Here is an 18,280-nt window from a genome sequence, read left to right on the forward strand (position 1 = left end):
TTCCCCGGGTAGTAACGAATCTCAAAGTCGTAATCATTCAATAATTCAATCCACCTACACTGCCTCATATTCAGTTGTTTCTGATTAAATATGTGTTGAAGACTTTTGTGGTCGGTATATATAATACTTTTGACCCCATATAAGTAGTGCCTCCAAGTCTTTAATGCAAAAACAACCGCGCCTAATTCCAAATCATGCATCGTATAATTTTGCTCGTGAATCTTCAATTGTCTAGACGCATAAGCAATCACCTTAGTTCGTTGCATTAATACACAACCGAGACCTTGCTTTGATGCGTCACAATAAATCACAAAATCATCATTCCCTTCAGGCAATGTCAATATAGGTGCCGTAGTTAGCTTTTTCTTCAATAACTGAAACGCTTTCTCTTGTTCATCCTTCCATTCAAATTTCTTCCCTTTATGCGTTAATGCAGTCAAGGGTTTTGCTATTCTGGAAAAGTCTTGGATGAACCTTCTGTAGTAACCAGCTAGTCCTAAAAACTGGCGTATGTGTTTCGGAGTTTTCGGGGTTTCCCACTTTTCAACAGTTTCTATCTTTGCCGGATCCACCTTAATACCTTTTTTTGTTCACTATGTGACCGAGGAATTGAACTTCTTCCAACCAAAATGCACACTTTGAAAATTTATCGTACAATTCTTCCTTCCTCAATACTTCTAACACCTTTCTCAAATGTTCACCGTGTTCTTGGTCATTCTTTGAGTAAATAAGTATGTCATCAATGAAAACAATGACAAACTTGTCAAGGTATGGTCCACACACTCGGTTCATAAGGTCCATGAACACAGCTGGTGCATTAGTTAAACCAAATGGCATGACCATAAACTCGTAATGACCGTAACATGTTCTGAAAGCAGTCTTTGGAATATCATCTTCTTTCACCCGCATTTGATGATACCCGGAACGTAAGTCAATCTTTGAATAAACAGACGAGCCTTGTAGTTGATCAAATAAGTCATCGATTCTCGGTAGTGGGTAGCGGTTCTTGATGGTAAGTTTGTTCAACTCTCGGTAGTCGATACACAATCTGAATGTACCATCTTTCTTCTTGACAAACAAAACAGGAGCTCCCCACGGTGATGTGCTTGGTCGAATGAAGCCATGCTCTAAAAGTTCTTGTAATTGGCTTTGCAGTTCTTTCATCTCGCTGGGTGCGAGTCTGTAAGGAGCACGAGCTATTGGTGCATCTCCTGGTACAAGATCTATTTGAAATTCAACGGATCGATGTGGGGGTAATCCCGGTAATTCTTTCAGAAATACATCGGGAAATTCTTTTGCGACGGGAACATCATTGATGCTCTTTTCTTTAGTTTGTACTTTCTCGACGTGTGCTAGGACAGCATAGCAACATTTTCTTATTAGTTTTTGTGCCTTCAAATTACTAATAAGATGTAGCTTCGTGTTGCCCTTTTCTCCGTACACCATTAAGGGTTTTCCTTTTTCTCGTATAATGCAAATTGCATTTTTGTAACAAACGATCTCTGCTTTCACTTCTTTCAACCAGTCCATACCGATTATCACATCAAAACTCCCTAACTCTACTGGTATCAAGTCAATCTTAAATGTTTCGCTAACCAGTTTAATTTCTCGATTCCGGCATATATTATCTGCTGAAATTAATTTACCATTTGCTAATTCGAGTAAAAATTTACTATCCAAAGGCGTCAATGGACAACTTAATTTAGCACAAAAATCTCTACTCATATAGCTTCTATCCGCACCCGAATCAAATAAAACGTAAGCAGATTTATTGTCAATAAGAAACGTACCCGTAACAAGCTCCGGGTCTTCCTGTGCCTTTGCCGCATTAATATTGAAAACTCTTCCGCGGCCTTGTCCATTCGTGTTCTCCTGGTTCGGGCAATTTCTAATAATGTGGCCCGGTTTTCCACATTTATAACAAACTACATTGGCATAACTTGCTCCGACACTACTTGCTCCGACACTACTCGTTTCGACACCATTTGTTCCTTTCGTTCTATTAACCCCTGGTCCGTAGACCTCACACTTCGCCGCGCTATGACCATTTCTTTTACACTTGTTGCAAAATTTGGTGCAGAACCCCGACTGATACTTTTCACACCTTTGGCATAGCTGCTTCTGATTGTTGTTGTTGTTGCGGTTATTATTGTTGTTGGGATGATTGTTGTAGTTGCTGTTGTTGTTGTTGTTGTTGTTATTGCTGTTGTTGTTGGGCCGTTTGTTGTAGTTGCGATTGATGTTGCGATTGTTGGGATAATTGTTGCGATTATTGTTGTAATTGCTGTTGTTTTTGTATTGGTGATTCTTATCACCGTTTTCCTCCCACTTTCTTTTGACTTGCTTCATATTGGCCTCTTTAGCAGTCTGTTCTTTAATTCTTTCTTCAATCTGGTTCACTAGTTTGTGAGCCATTCTACATGCCTGTTGTATGGAGGCGGGCTCGTGTGAACTTATATCTTCTTGGATTCTTTCCGGTAATCCTTTCACAAACGCATCGATCTTCTCTTCCTCATCTTCGAATGCTCCCAGATACAATAGGCACAATTCTGTGAATCGTCTTTCATACGTGGTAATATCAAATCCTTCGGTTCCATCAAATTTCAAAGGTTTGCAGGCAGTGAATTCTTTGTAGGTGCATCCTACACGATTTCCTGTACTGCTAGATCCAAGGTTATTGTTGGTATGTACCGCAGCCTGTACTGCGGCTATGTTTGAAGCTAGAAAAGTACGGAATTCCTCTTCATTCATATTCACGGTGTGTCGAGTAGTCGGTGCCATTTCCTTCAAAATAGTCAAATGGAACAAGTTAATCATACAGAATATTAAGAGTAGTTAATAGTATTTCGTAGCATAATATGAACTCATTTATAAAAGCTTTTTCTTCATATTAGCGTTTTATAAGTTTAAATTCGGGTAGTACCTACCCGTTAAGTTCATACTTAGTAGCTAATATACAATTCAACTACTACAATTCTATATGAAAAACTGATTATAATAATATTTCGCGTTCAAACTTTTATACAATATTTTACAAACTTACAATACCGCTTATTTTACATAAAGCATGAAATATAGCACACAATAACTTTGATACAAGATAGTTGTGAAGATAATTCTAGCTAGTACACAAGTCGTTCAGCAAAGGCAATAAAGACACGTAATTCATACGTCCAGAAACAAGTCATGCATTCTGGTTTTACTAGGACTACTTCCCATCCTTGGTCTTGTGGAACATAACCGTTATGGCCGTTGATAAGACAGCGTGTTGTAACGTCGTCAAAGGGACGAGGGTTACGTAATGTCCAACAGTCCCGTAACAATCTAAAAACCTCATTTCTTACCCCAATTACCGACTCCGTCACTTGTGGGAATGTTTTGTTTAATAGTTGTAGGCCGATGTTCTTGTTCTCACTTTGGTGAGAAGCGAACATTACTAATCCGTAAGCATAACATGCTTCTTTATGTTGCATGTTAGCCGCTTTTTCTAAATCACGAAGTCCAATATTCGGATATATTGAGTCAAAATAATTTCTTAACCATTGCGTAAAATAGCATTTGGGTTCCCCGCAATATATGTGTCAAAGTAAACACATCGTAACTTATGGATTTCCCAATGTGATATCCCCCATTTTTCGAACGAAAGCCTTTTATAAACCAAGGCATTCTTGGAACGTTCTTCGAATGTCTTACAAACTGATCTCGCCTTAAATAGTTGTGCCGAAGAATTCTGACCGACTCTAGACAAGATTTCATCAATCATGTCTCCGGGTAGGTCTCTTAAAATATTGGGTTGTCTATCCATTTTGTGTTTTTATACTGTAAAATAGACAAGAGTTAGATTCATAAAAAAAATACTTATTAATACACGCAATTTTTACATATATCATAAAGAATAAGCACACTATATTACATATATTACACCACACGGATACAACTATCTTATTCCGACTCGCTTGTTTCTTCTTCTTCGGTTTTGGTTCGTTTTGCCAAGTTTCTAGGGATATATGATGTTCCCCTAATACGAGCCGTCATTTTCCACATTGGTTTAGAAAAACCTGGTGGTTTAGAGGTTCCCGGGTCATTGTTACAACTTAAGGACTTCGGGGGTTGACGATACATATAAAGTTCATCGGGGTTGGAATTAGATTTCTCTATTTTTATGCCCTTTCCCTTATTATTTTCTTTTGCCTTTTTAAATTCAGTTGGGGCAATTTCTATAACATCATCGGAATTCTCGTCAGAATCCGATTCATCGGAGAATTGGTAATCCTCCCAATATTTTGCTTCCTTAGCGGAAACACCATTGACCATAATTAACCTTGGTCGGTTGGTTGAGGATTTTCTTTTACTTAACCGTTTTATTATTTCCCCCACCGGTTCTATTTCTTCATCCGGTTCCGATTCTTCTTCCGATTCCGACTCTTCTTCCGGTTCCTCTTCAGGAACTTGTGAATCAGTCCACAAATCATTCCAATTTACATTTGACTCTTCATTATTATTAGGTGAGTCAATGGGACTTGTTCTAGAGGTAGACATCTATCACATAATATCAAACGCGTTAAGAGATTAATATATCACATAATATTCACATGTTAAAAATATATAGTTTCCAACAAAATTTGTTAAGCAATCATTTTTCAAGTAAACACGGTCGAAGTCCAGACTCACTAATGCATCCTAACAAACTCGATAAGACACACTAATGCAATATTCTGGTTCTCTAAGACCAACGCTCGGATACCAACTGAAATGTCCCGTTCTTATTGATTAAAAACGTTCCATATTAATTGATTTCGTTGCGAGGTTTTGACCTCTATATGAGACGTTTTTCAAAGACTGCATTCATTTTTAAAACAAACCATAACCTTTATTTCATAAATAAAGGTTTAAAAAGCTTTACGTAGATTATCAAATAATGATAATCTAAAATATCCTGTTTACACACGACCATTACATAATGGTTTACAATACAAATATGTTACATCGAAATCAGTTTCTTGAATGCAGTTTTTACACAATATCATACAAACATGGACTCCAAATCTTGTCCTTATTTTAGTATGCAACAGCGGAAGCTCTTAATATTCACCTGAGAATAAACATGCTTTAAACGTCAACAAAAAATGTTGGTGAGTTATAGGTTTAACCTATATATATCAAATCGTAACAATAGACCACAAGATATCATATTTCAATACACATCCCATACATAGAGATAAAAATCATTCATATGGTGAACACCTGGTAACCGACATTAACAAGATGCATATATAAGAATATCCCCATCATTCCGGGACACCCTTCGGATATGATATAAATTTCGAAGTACTAAAGCATCCGGTACTTTGGATGGGGTTTGTTAGGCCCAATAGATCTATCTTTAGGATTCGCGTCAATTAGGGTGTCTGTTCCCTAATTCTTAGATTACCAGACTTAATAAAAAGGGGCATATTCGATTTCGATAATTCAACCATAGAATGTAGTTTCACGTACTTGTGTCTATTTTGTAAATCATTTATAAAACCTGCATGTATTCTCATCCCAAAAATATTAGATTTTAAAAGTGGGACTATAACTCACTTTCACAGATTTTTACTTCGTCGAGAAGTAAGACTTGGCCACTGTTGATTCACGAACCTATAACAATATATACATATATATTAAAGTATGTTCAAAATATATTTACAACACTTTTAATATATTTTGATGTTTTAAGTTTATTAAGTCAGCTGTCCTCGTTAGTAACCTACAACTAGTTGTCCACAGTTAGATGTACAGAAATAAATCGATAAATATTATCTTGAATCAATCCACGACCCAGTGTATACGTATCTCAGTATTGATCACAACTCAAACTATATATATTTTGGAATCAACCTCAACCCTGTATAGCTAACTCCAACATTACTGCATATAGAGTGTCTATGGTTGTTCCGAAATATATATAGATGTGTCGACATGATAGGTCGAAACATTGTATACGTGTCTATGGTATCTCAAGATTACATAATATACAATACAAGTTGATTAAGTTATGGTTGGAATAGATTTGTTACCAATTTTCACGTAGCTAAAATGAGAAAAATTATCCAATCTTGTTTTACCCATAACTTCTTCATTTTAAATCTGTTTTGAGTGAATCAAATTGCTATGGTTTCATATTGAACTCTATTTTATGAATCTAAACAGAAAAAGTATAGGTTTATAGTCGTAAAAATAAGTTACAAGTCGTTTTTGTAAAGGTAGTCATTTCAGTCGAAAGAACGACGTCTAGATGACCATTTTAGAAAACATACTTCCACTTTGAGTTTAACCATAATTTTTGGATATAGTTTCATGTTCATAATAAAAATCATTTTCTCAGAATAACAACTTTTAAATCAAAGTTTATCATAGTTTTTAATTAACTAACCCAAAACAGCCCGCGGTGTTACTACGACGACGTAAATCCGGTTTTACGGTGTTTTTCGTGTTTCCAGGTTTTAAATCATTAAGTTAGCATATCATATAGATATAGAACATGTGTTTAGTTAATTTTAAAAGTCAAGTTAGAAGGATTAACTTTTGTTTGCGAACAAGTTTAGAATTAACTAAACTATGTTCTAGTGATTACGAGTTTAAACCTTCGAATAAGATAGTTTTATATATATGAATCGAATGATGTTATGAACATCATTACTACCTCAAGTTTAGTAGGTAAACCTACTGAAAGTGACAAGAAATGATCTAGCTTCAAAGGATCTTGGATGGCTTGACAGTTCTTGAAGTAGGATCATGACACAAAAACAAGTTCAAGTAAGATTTTTACTCGAATTAAGATAGTTTATAGTTATAGAAATTTAATCAAAGTTTGAATATGAATATTACCTTGAATAAGAAAGATAACCTACTGTATATAACAAAGGTTTCTTGATCTTAGATGATTACTTGGAATGGATTAGAAAGCTTGGAAGTAAATTAGTAATCTTGAAGGGATTTTTGAAGTGTTCTTGAAGTGTTCTTCCTATGATGATTATAGCTTGATTCTTAAAGTGATTTTTGATGAAGATGATGATTAACTACTGGAAAAATACATTCATAATAGTGTGTATGTGTTGAGAGAGAATTAGAAAGAGAATTGGAAGTGAAATGGAGTGAATGATGAGTGGTAATTGGTGAGTGGTGAGTGGGGTTAAAAGGAGTTCTAGTTAGTTGACTAGCTCATGGTAGAAGTTAAAATTGATTAGTCATACATGACATAATCAAGAGTGGAATCCCATGCTAGTTCCTATTGGTATATACCCATAGTAAGTACGTTTTGAAGCTGTGTATAATACGGGTAAGAATACGACTAGAATTCTTGATGAAAGAAAAGAATGGGAAAGTAACTGTAACCATTTTCGTTAAGTATGAGTGTTTTGATATATGTCTTGAAGTCTTCCAAAAGTATTTTAATACATCTAAATACACTACATGTATATACATTTTAACTGAGTCGTTAAGTCATCGTTAGTCGTTACATGTAAGTGTTGTTTTGAAACCTTTAAGTTAACGATCTCAATTAATGTTGTTAACCCATTGTTTATTATATCTAATGAGATGTTAAATTATTATATTATCATGATATTATGATATATTAATATATCTTAATATGATATATATACATTTAAATGTCGTTACAACGATAATCGTTACATATATGTCTCGTTTCGAAATCCTTAAGTTAGTAGTCTTGTTTATATGTATATAACTCATTGTTAATATACTTATGGAGATACTTACTTATCATAACCTCATGTTAACCATATGTGTATCCATATATATATCGTCATGTCGTTTTTACAAGTTTTAACGTTCGTGAATCGCCGGTCAACTTGGGTGGTCAATTGTCTATATGAAACATATTTCAATTAATCAAGTCTTAACAAGTTTGATTGCTTAACATGTTGGAAACATTTAATCATGTAAATATCAATCTCAATTAATATATATAAACATGGAAAAGTTCAGGTCACTACACCATAGACACTCTATATGCAGTAATGCTGGAGTTAGCTATACAGGGTTGAGGTTGATTCTATAATAATATATATACTTTGAGTTGTGATCGAGTCTGATACATGTACACGGGTCACGATACGTATTAATTAATTCGAATATTATAAATTAAACTATATATGAATTATTGGACTGTTAACTGTGGACTACCAACATTGGACAATTAAAACGAATTAAAATATTAATTATAACATATGAAACTAAACAATTCTTCAAGTTTACAACAACAACAACAACAACAACAACAACAACAACAACAACAACAGTACCCAATACCACTTGAGTGGTGTATGGAGAGGTGAGATGTAGACAATCCTTCCTTTATCCGAGAATAAAAACAAGTCATTTCTCCACCCAGAAAAGTAGAGAAAGTCATCCCTCTCTTTATTCGGCGGATAAAGAGATTGCTTCCGAGTGGACCTCCGGCCTTTTAAAAAAAATAAAAAAAATAGTAAAATAAAATAATAAATAAATAAATAAATAAATAAATACATAAAAATTGAGATGCCATGAAAATGGTAGAATCAAATTTTCATGGGGTTTAAAAGCCTGCCTGAAAATCAATATAGGCTCTAAGCGGCAGTCAAGACGCCACTTAAACAATTCTTCAAGTTTGCCACTTGATTTCATCCTAAAACCTCATTGTATCTTGACGATTACAATCTGCGTTCAAACCTTTCATGATTCTTGAAAACATCTCAATCGAGAGGATGAACCAACCGCACTTCATCCATGGAAGGAAAGATTTATGCAAATAGATATGCACCTGAAAAACTCTCGGAACCTGAGCAAATGTTTAACACGTATCTGCGCTAATTCCTTTGGTGTTATTATTACCCAAAATAACTTGGTGATTCCTTTCCAAATTAGCCAATTTTGTCACAGCTCCAACAAGTCAACTTCGACTTTTCATTTAAAACAACTTTATTATAACCTTGATATATATGCGTGCTCTTTTATTGTTATCGGGGAACCTTTCATATTCCACCATATTACCATCAGCGTTTAATCATCTAAAAACACAATTCTCCTGAAACCACCTCGGATTGATAACCGATGATTCAGATATCGTAACATTAAATGCAGAGGAAACAGAAAAATGGTAGATGGTCTAAACGGCCAAAAGTTGATGATAAAGAAAGGAGTGTTAGGAAAGCTCGATAGAAAATTTGGTAATGAAAAACAAATTGAGCTAACCATGAAGGAGATCAAGGACAAATACAAGGACCAAATTCTATATTCAAAGAATCCAGGTAACGCTGGATCCAATGAAGTCTTCAACGAATATCTTGCTCCTTATTCATGTTAAAATCTTGCGGAAAATCTTTCTTCATCAACCATCGAACTTAGAAATTCCAAAATATCATCATAAATATCTTCGATATTTCTGAGGATATTTTAATAAATATTCTTGTCCGAAATTATCTACCTCTTCGTGTTTTCTGTATTCCATTATATTGGAAACTTCTGTAAAATCTAAGTATAAATTATGAATGAATTGTGGAGAAGTGTTGAGAATTGAAGCATGGGTTAGTATAATATAATGACGCTTGGCCAACGTGATTATATTACAGTAAGTCATGCTGAGTTTCTAATGAAACGTGACGATGGTTCACAGTAGATCATACCATCATCATGTGTCATGTTACACAACTCTTTCATTCTGCTTAACCTCCGAACATATCAAGAAAATATATTCTTGATAGTTCTATCTTCTGTAATTATGGTAATTTAATAAATCAAATCGTGCTATTACATTCCTTCCTACCTAGAATACTATGATCCTTCAAAATTTCATACATATGAATTCTAGACCATTATTCGCTTGACTTGGAGTCGGGAAGAGAAAACAAGAGCATGGAGCTCTGAAATATTAAGGAAACTATAAAGCCCGATAACAACACATAAATTACAAACCGTGTATATCAATGTTTATCGCAACATAAAGACACGGGAGAATTAAAAACACTATAACCCCAAGGGCGAAGTAGAAGAAAGCAGATTCCTCTGGTGGAAGTTGGAAAAGGAGAATGATTGTTGCAATAGTCAGGATGAGGATAAGGATTAGAACTGGATTAAGTATTTTCACAATCGTTTGAAAGTATGGATCGAGAAATAAAGAATTGAAGTGGTGAAAATAATAGAACGGAAGAAGTTCATTTATAGAGAAGATACCTGACAAAGCAATCGAGACAGATAATCGCATTAAATTAAAGAGGATCCTAATTTTCCATAAATCTCGAAGAATCGGATCTTATAGATTTCCAAGATTTTCTTTTAAATTCCTTGAATTCCGGAATTCAAATGTGACTACATCAAAAGCTAGGGCAAATCTTTATTTTCTTATTTCACTAATTTGTGATAGTTTCACCCGTACGTTTCGAGTAATCGAATTATCTTATCCATATTACTCAATAGTAACAAAACTCTATTTATCAACTCATATTCGTCATGAAAAAGAATTTTATTGTTAGCCATGACCACCTCACTTAAATTTCGGGACGAAATTTCTTTAACGGGTAGGTACTGTGACGACCCGGAGATTTCCGACCAAATTTAAACATTACTCTTATATGATTTCGATACAATAAGCACAGTCTGTAATGTTGAGTCTCGAAAATTTTGGAACTATGTTCATATATTTAATTACCATTTGACTTCGACCATTCCAGACGATTCACGAACAATTAATTGTAAATAGATATGTGTGTGTGAAAATAAATATGTAAATAAAATATAAGTACATATATTAAGTTGAATGAGTATTATACCATTTAATCATTTGAATTAAATGTGTAAAGTAATATATAAAATAAATAAAATGTTATTAAGTATATATATATATATATATATATATATATATATATATATATATATATATATATATATATATATATATATATATATATATATATATGAATTCTGTATACAATTAATATTACATGTACGTTCTAATAAATATATAACATATATACAAATATTAAATATGTTATAATAATAAGTATTACGTAATTAATATTATGTTAAATCTAATTTTAAGTTAAAATATAATTATTATATTACTATTATTATTATTATTGATTGCAGAATTAATAATATTAGAGATATAAAAATTTAAACATGTAAATTGATATTACTAGTATTATTATGTATTATCTTTAAGAATCAATATTATTATTATACATTATTATTATTGTTAAAAAAATATATATTAAAACACTTTATTAATATTACCATTAATAATGTCCTTATAAACTTGTTAGTATTATTATTCCAAATACTATGATTATTGTTACAATGATTATTAATAGAATTATTATTATTATTAGTATTAATATTTTATAACATTATCAATAATAAAATTCAAGAACTACTTACAAATAATCGAAAATATAAACAACTGTATATAATTACATGTATAAACATATATATATATATATATATATATATATATATATATATATATATATATATATATATATATATATATATATATATATATATATGAGTACATATACAGATTATATGAATATATATATAAATATAATTACGATTAAATATATAAAAATACAAAGAATCACGCTCACTGTATTAAATCACTTTCAATCTATAAGGGATTTGTTATCTGTCTTACGAATCTGTGTTGAATTATTCGAATGAATCCAAACTAGTTAACAACCCATATCGTCCTTTAATTTTTTTTAATTTTCTTTTCCTGTACGATAGATTTTGCTGTCGGGTTAAATTGGTTATATATGAAACCAATCTAGTTGTTAATTGAGGGGAGACGACTCATACTGGCATTCACAAACTACAGGAATCAATAACAATTTTTTTTAATTTCAAATTAAACAGAAAAAGGGAAGAACACAGAAAATGCTCTGTACGTGTTCTTGATTCAGCAAAACTCGAATTCAATTTTTATTTCAAAATCCATAAATGTAGTTTTGTTAGAAACCTTTCATTTAATCTTTCTGGAAAAGCTCAGGTATCAATTTCTTATAACGAGTTCTAATTTTGAAGTCAAAGTTCAAGTTCAAAAGTCAAATATTTTGGTTCATCGATAAATTCGAAGTTGTGTTTAAGTTTCAGATTAAATTGATGATTCTGAAAGTTTCTAATAAGGATTATCAACCTTTTTCATGTTAACATCGTAGTCTAAAACAGCTTCTAGATTTGAATTCGATTCTTGAGTTTCAAACGGGTTCTTCATGACTATTACAGTATGATTTTTATTTTTCCTATTATGAAATCAAATTCAAACAGATTATGAACGTTAATGTATCATATAAATTTCTAAAACTAAATAATAAATTCCTTATTTAGTAACTGTGAATGCTTGGTCGAGTTCTTTAATTGAGGAAGAATATGAAGTATTTATTTTACGGGTTAAATATAAAAGTTTCTGTAATCTTTCGGATAAATGGGCATAGCCCAGCTGGTTAAATAAAGAGACGGGTTTCCGGGATGTCGCGGGTTCGAGCCTCGCTCGATGCATATTTTTTTTATAAACTCATTTAAAGGTATACCTCATTACCAAAATTATTATTAATATTATTATTGTTATTATAATTAGTATTATAACTATTAATGTTATTATTTATCACTTGTTATTATTATTATCATGTTTAGATTTAGATGTATTAAAAATATTATTATCATAAGTATTTTTAAAGGTATATTACTAAAAGGTTAGAATTATCAATGTTATTAGTATATGTATTAGCAATATTACTAAGATTAATATTATTATTGTTATTATTAGCAATATGAAAATAATACAAATTAGTATCTTTCTTTAATATTAGTATTAATATCATTATTATTAATCAAATTCTCATTTAACAATGATAGTAGTATTATCATTAAAATGACTATTTAAAAATTCTATTAACACTATCATTATTATTATCTTTAAACCAAAAATATTACAATTATTATTTTTGCAAACAAAAGATATATATATATATATATATATATATATATATATATATATATATATATATATATATAAGTATATTACAATTTCATAATAATATGTTTTATTATATATCAAAGAAGCATTATAATACATTATAAGTATTAATGAAAATCATATATAAATATTAATCATAATACATAATTATATATATATATATATATATATATATATATATATATATATATATATATATATATATATATATATATATATATATAATTATGTATTATGATTAATATATATATACAAATGATATAGGTTCGTGAATCCAAGGTCAACCCTGCATTGTTCAATTTAGTCATATGTATTTTTACTACAAAATACATTAGGTGAGTTCATTTGATTCCCTTTTACTCTTTACATTTTTGGGACTGAGAATACATGTATTGTTTTATAACTGTTTTACGAAATGGACACAAGTACTAGCAACATATTCTACGTTGAGTTGTACCACTTTGCATATTTTTTCCTAATAGCTTGGTAACTAATATTTACATGTTGTAAGAGCATGTAAGCGCGAATCCTATTGATAGATCTATCGGGTTTGACAACCCCAACCGGGCTAGTCGCTCTAGTATCGTAAACGGTTGCATAATACTTCGTTTTTACTACACTTGGTACAGTGTAGGGAGATTTCATAATAAAGGGAATATGCCACATTAATTGTTAAGTATGGTTACCGAAGCGCTCAACAACTTATAGAATCCTTTTATACACTTGCGAGTGTACATATATTTATAAACGGAAATCTTATGGTCTATTAATATATTGAAATGATTGTTATGAACTCACCAACCTTTTGGTTGACACTTGAAAGCATGTTTATTCTCAGGTATGAAAGAAATCTTTCGCTGTGCATTTGCTCGTATTAGAGATATTACTTGGAGTCATTCATGACATATTTTAAAAGATGTTGCATTCGAGTCATCGAGTTCATCAAGATTATTATTAAATTCAATTATAGTTGGATATATTATGAAATGGTATGCATGTCTATCAGCGTTAGATGAAATGAAAGTTTGTCTTTCAAAAACGAATGCAATGTTTGTAAAATGTATCATATAGAGGTCAATACCTCGCGATGAAACCAAATGTAATGTATTCGTTCTGATGGATTAGGACGGGTCCTTTCACCTTATTCTCAACACACTCCTCCTTCTTGACTTTGACCTGCCCCTGGTGGTGTTACTTCTGCCTTTTCTCCTACCCCTCTCTTCTGTGCTCAGCAAGTTTCATGATGGTTCTCCTGAGCTCTTTCTTCTTATATCTTCTCCAAAAATAAAATCACGAATGCCCTCAAACTTGAGCTTTGAGGACTCTGTGGATCCACTGATAGCTGTGACTGAACCTGATCAGCTTTCAGGTAATGAAGATAATAATAGAAGAGCTTTAAATTTGATAGTGCTCTAAATGAACATATATTTAGTATCAATATCCTTCCAATATGTAAAGCTTTTAGTTACTATTGTTCTATTTTTATGTAATAATCGTTTATATTAAATAAGTGCGAAGACAAAAGGCGAAAACGAAGATTTGAAGACGTAAATGACCAAAAAGCTCAAATGTACAAGATACAATCCAAGTGGTTCAATTTATTGATGAGAAACGTCTAAAAATGACAAGAGTACAAGTCGCGAAATGCAAAGTACAAGATATCTAAGCGTACGAAAATATGTTCGAAAATCCGGAACCGAGACATGAACCGAGCATCAACGCGCGAGTCAACGGAGCTAAAATTATAAGTCAACTATGCACAAAAATATAATATAATATATAATTAATTATATATATATATATATATATATTATATAATTAATTATATATATATATATTATATATTATAATTTTCACAGCAGCCCACGTTTAAATCAATTGGTGAGCTGGATTCCTGACCTCCGCACTCGCGGAGCTTTGAAGCATAAAACCTCCGCACTCGCGGAGCTGCCTGGTCCCAAAATGCCTATAAAAGCCAACGAATTCGGATGATCAAACGCACCCTTTTTCTATATCTCAATCTCAATGTCTCTATATATATTTATATATATAATTTTAATTTTAATTTTAATTTAAGTTTAATAATAATAAGGTTATTGTAAGAAATGTTTTACGGGTTTTAAGTCGGAACTCTGTCCGTGTAACACTACGCGATAAATAATCACTGTAAGCTATGTTCTTCCTTTTTAAATTAATGTCTCGTAACTAAGTTATTATTATGCTTATTTGAGCCGAAGTAATCGTGATGTTGGACTAAATATTAAGATGGGGTTATTGGATTTTGTACCATAATTTGGGTTTGGACAAAAGACCGACACTTGTGAACATTGAACTATGAACTATTAATAGATGGGGGGTATTGTCTAATTGAATGACAACTCATTGGAATCTGTCGAACCTATCTTCAAATTAGTTAATCTAATAATTATTAAATGATTATGCATGTCCTATTTAGTGACGTTTATATGACATCTTTTACAAATCATTTAATTTAATCAATTGGATTGGGTAATTTATTATTCATATTGGCCAAGTGAATAAATTAACGTATCATGGACTAATTATAACATGGGTGGATTACATTCAAGGGTAATTGGTGTAATTGTTAATAAAGTATTAAAACCTTGGATTACACACAGTCGATAATCTGGTGTAATTATTAACAAAGTATTAAAACCTTGTTACAGTTCGAATCCCTAATTAGTTGGAATATTTAACTTCGGAAATAAGGTTAATTTGACGAGCATTTTATAATTATGACCGATGAACTATTATGGACAAAAACCAGATAGGTTTCAAATAATCCAGGACAAAGGACAACTACCCCAGGATAATTAATTAAAATCAAAACGTCAAACATCATGGTTACGGAAGTTTAAATAAACATAATTGTTTTATTTTATATCTTATCGCACTTTAATTATCGCAATTTTATATATCGTCATTTATTTATAGTTATTTATTTTACTCATTTTAATTATCGTCATTTATCTTTACGCTTTATTTAAAATCGACAAACCGGTCATTAAACGGTAAAACCCCCCCTTTTATAATATTACTACCTATATATAATTATATATATTTTGTAAAAATATAGTTCTATAAAAATATAGTACGTAATCACGAGCTCCCTGTGGAACGAACCGGACTTACTAAAAACTACACTGCTCTACGATTAGGTACACTGCCTATAGTGTTGTAGCAAAGTTTAGGTATATTCCACCCGTAAATAAATATATTAAAACTTGTGTAATTTGTATCATATTTCGTCGTATTTCGTAATAATAATAATAGTATTTCGTACACCACCGTGCAAGATCATCAAACTTCGTCATCGAACTTGATATCAACTGACAGTAACCGAGAGATAATATTGTTGAAGTTATTAACATGGTTTGTTACTGAAGCACCTTCTTTCAACCTGGTGTTCACCAACTGTCTGATCAAGAACACCTTGTTAGAAGCAGACGACTTCTCATACATATTTGCTAAGGTCTTCATCAAACCATGTGTCGTGGTTTCGTTCACAATGTTAAAGGCAACACTTTTTGTCAGTGTGAGCCTGACAACAGCTAGGGCTTTCCTGTCAAGCGTCTTCCATTCGTCGTCTTTCAATTTTTCTGGTTTATTCTCACTCAAAGCATCTATCAGATCCTTCTGACATAGCAAATATTCAACCTGCATCTTCCACCACCCAAAATCTTGCCCATCAAACTTATCAATTTTAATCCTTCCTTCTTCTGCCATTGCTCTGGCTTAGATCTGAGGAATTGCAGAAGTTGTGATGATCTGCAGAGGTGATGGCTGCAGCTGTAATCAACAAAAAAAACGTATCTGCACCTGATCTGATCAATCTGATCAGCTAGGGTTGCTGTAACAGTAGCACTGTTGAATACGGCTAGGGTTTAGAAGTTGTGATGATCTGATCGGCTAAGGTTTGACCTGGATCAGCTGCTGTTCCGAACTGATCTGTAACAAAAAAAAATTGCAGCAGCATATGGTCTAATGCAATCGGGTAGTTGTTGTAACCTTGGCTCTAGATACCAGTTGTTAGGTAATAAGCTGCGAAAATAATCACAAGCACACACAATAGCCGAAAATAAAACACAAAAAAATAAAGAGCGAAGACACGAGAATTATAGTGGTTCAGTTTCTAGGTGAAACCTACATCCACTTTGGAACTAGAGAGTATATTATTAATTTGGAGGGTGTTACAATACATGTATAATGAGAGACTATATATAGACTAGGAGAAAACAAATAAAATCGGCCCAACCATTAGGGTTGGCCAAACCCTGACTTGGTCACCAAGAAAAACACTGGCCGGTTTTATTGGGCTTACTACCGAAGCCTACACCTCAACAATAATAACAAATATCACAATTAGGGTGGATTACAAACCAACCCATATTGACACCTAGTGCAAATCTTGGCCCAATTGTACTTCCAAGCCCAACCAAAGTCCAAACTCACCAATAATCACTAACTAGAGTGATAATGGTTCCAATAACGCCAAACAATCTAACCACAAGTGATAATCACTTGTTCTCCCCCAAAAGTCAACTCACAAACCCTAATTTATCCTGTTTCAAAAATCAAACCCATACATACATCCATAGTTAATATTAACTAGTAAATATGTTCCATTAACATATTTTACCCAATGTTTTAATATCCAATCACTTACTTGCCCAATTTAACTCAAAACCCATTTTGACCCAAATCTTAAAGTCAATCTTTCAAACACACCCAATGGGTTCCAATACTTCCATAATAACCTAAACTAGCGACTAAACACCAATTACAAACCCCAATCTAGGTTAAATCATTAACCAACCCAAAACTCGCCTTCATCACTTATAAACCCGAATCTTGGTGTTAATCTTCCATTAACAACTAATGGGGTTTCATTATGAACTCACAATCAAAAACCCCTAAATATGAACGTGAATCACAAGAACGAAATTCGGATAGAAGACTTACCACTAGTATCAAATTGTAGCTAAGAACGAGGAGAACAAGGTTGCCTCTTACGCCCTCGATCGAATCCCGCCTCTTCCTTTCCAAAATCCCTTTTGAATGATTTGAGGAATTTATGTTTTGAGAGAAAAGGTGGAAGAAAAATGGAAAAGAAAATAAGAAAATGAAATGGGTGGATGAGGTTTATGGACACAAATCTGGCACACACGCGAAATGATCAAAATGCCCATAGAAACCCTTAAAATTGCGAAATCCAAAACCAGTCACCTAGTATCGCCGCGCCGC

Source organism: Rutidosis leptorrhynchoides, chromosome 7 (genome assembly GCF_046630445.1).
Source record: "Rutidosis leptorrhynchoides isolate AG116_Rl617_1_P2 chromosome 7, CSIRO_AGI_Rlap_v1, whole genome shotgun sequence".
In the NCBI taxonomy this organism is placed as follows: domain Eukaryota; kingdom Viridiplantae; phylum Streptophyta; class Magnoliopsida; order Asterales; family Asteraceae; genus Rutidosis; species Rutidosis leptorrhynchoides.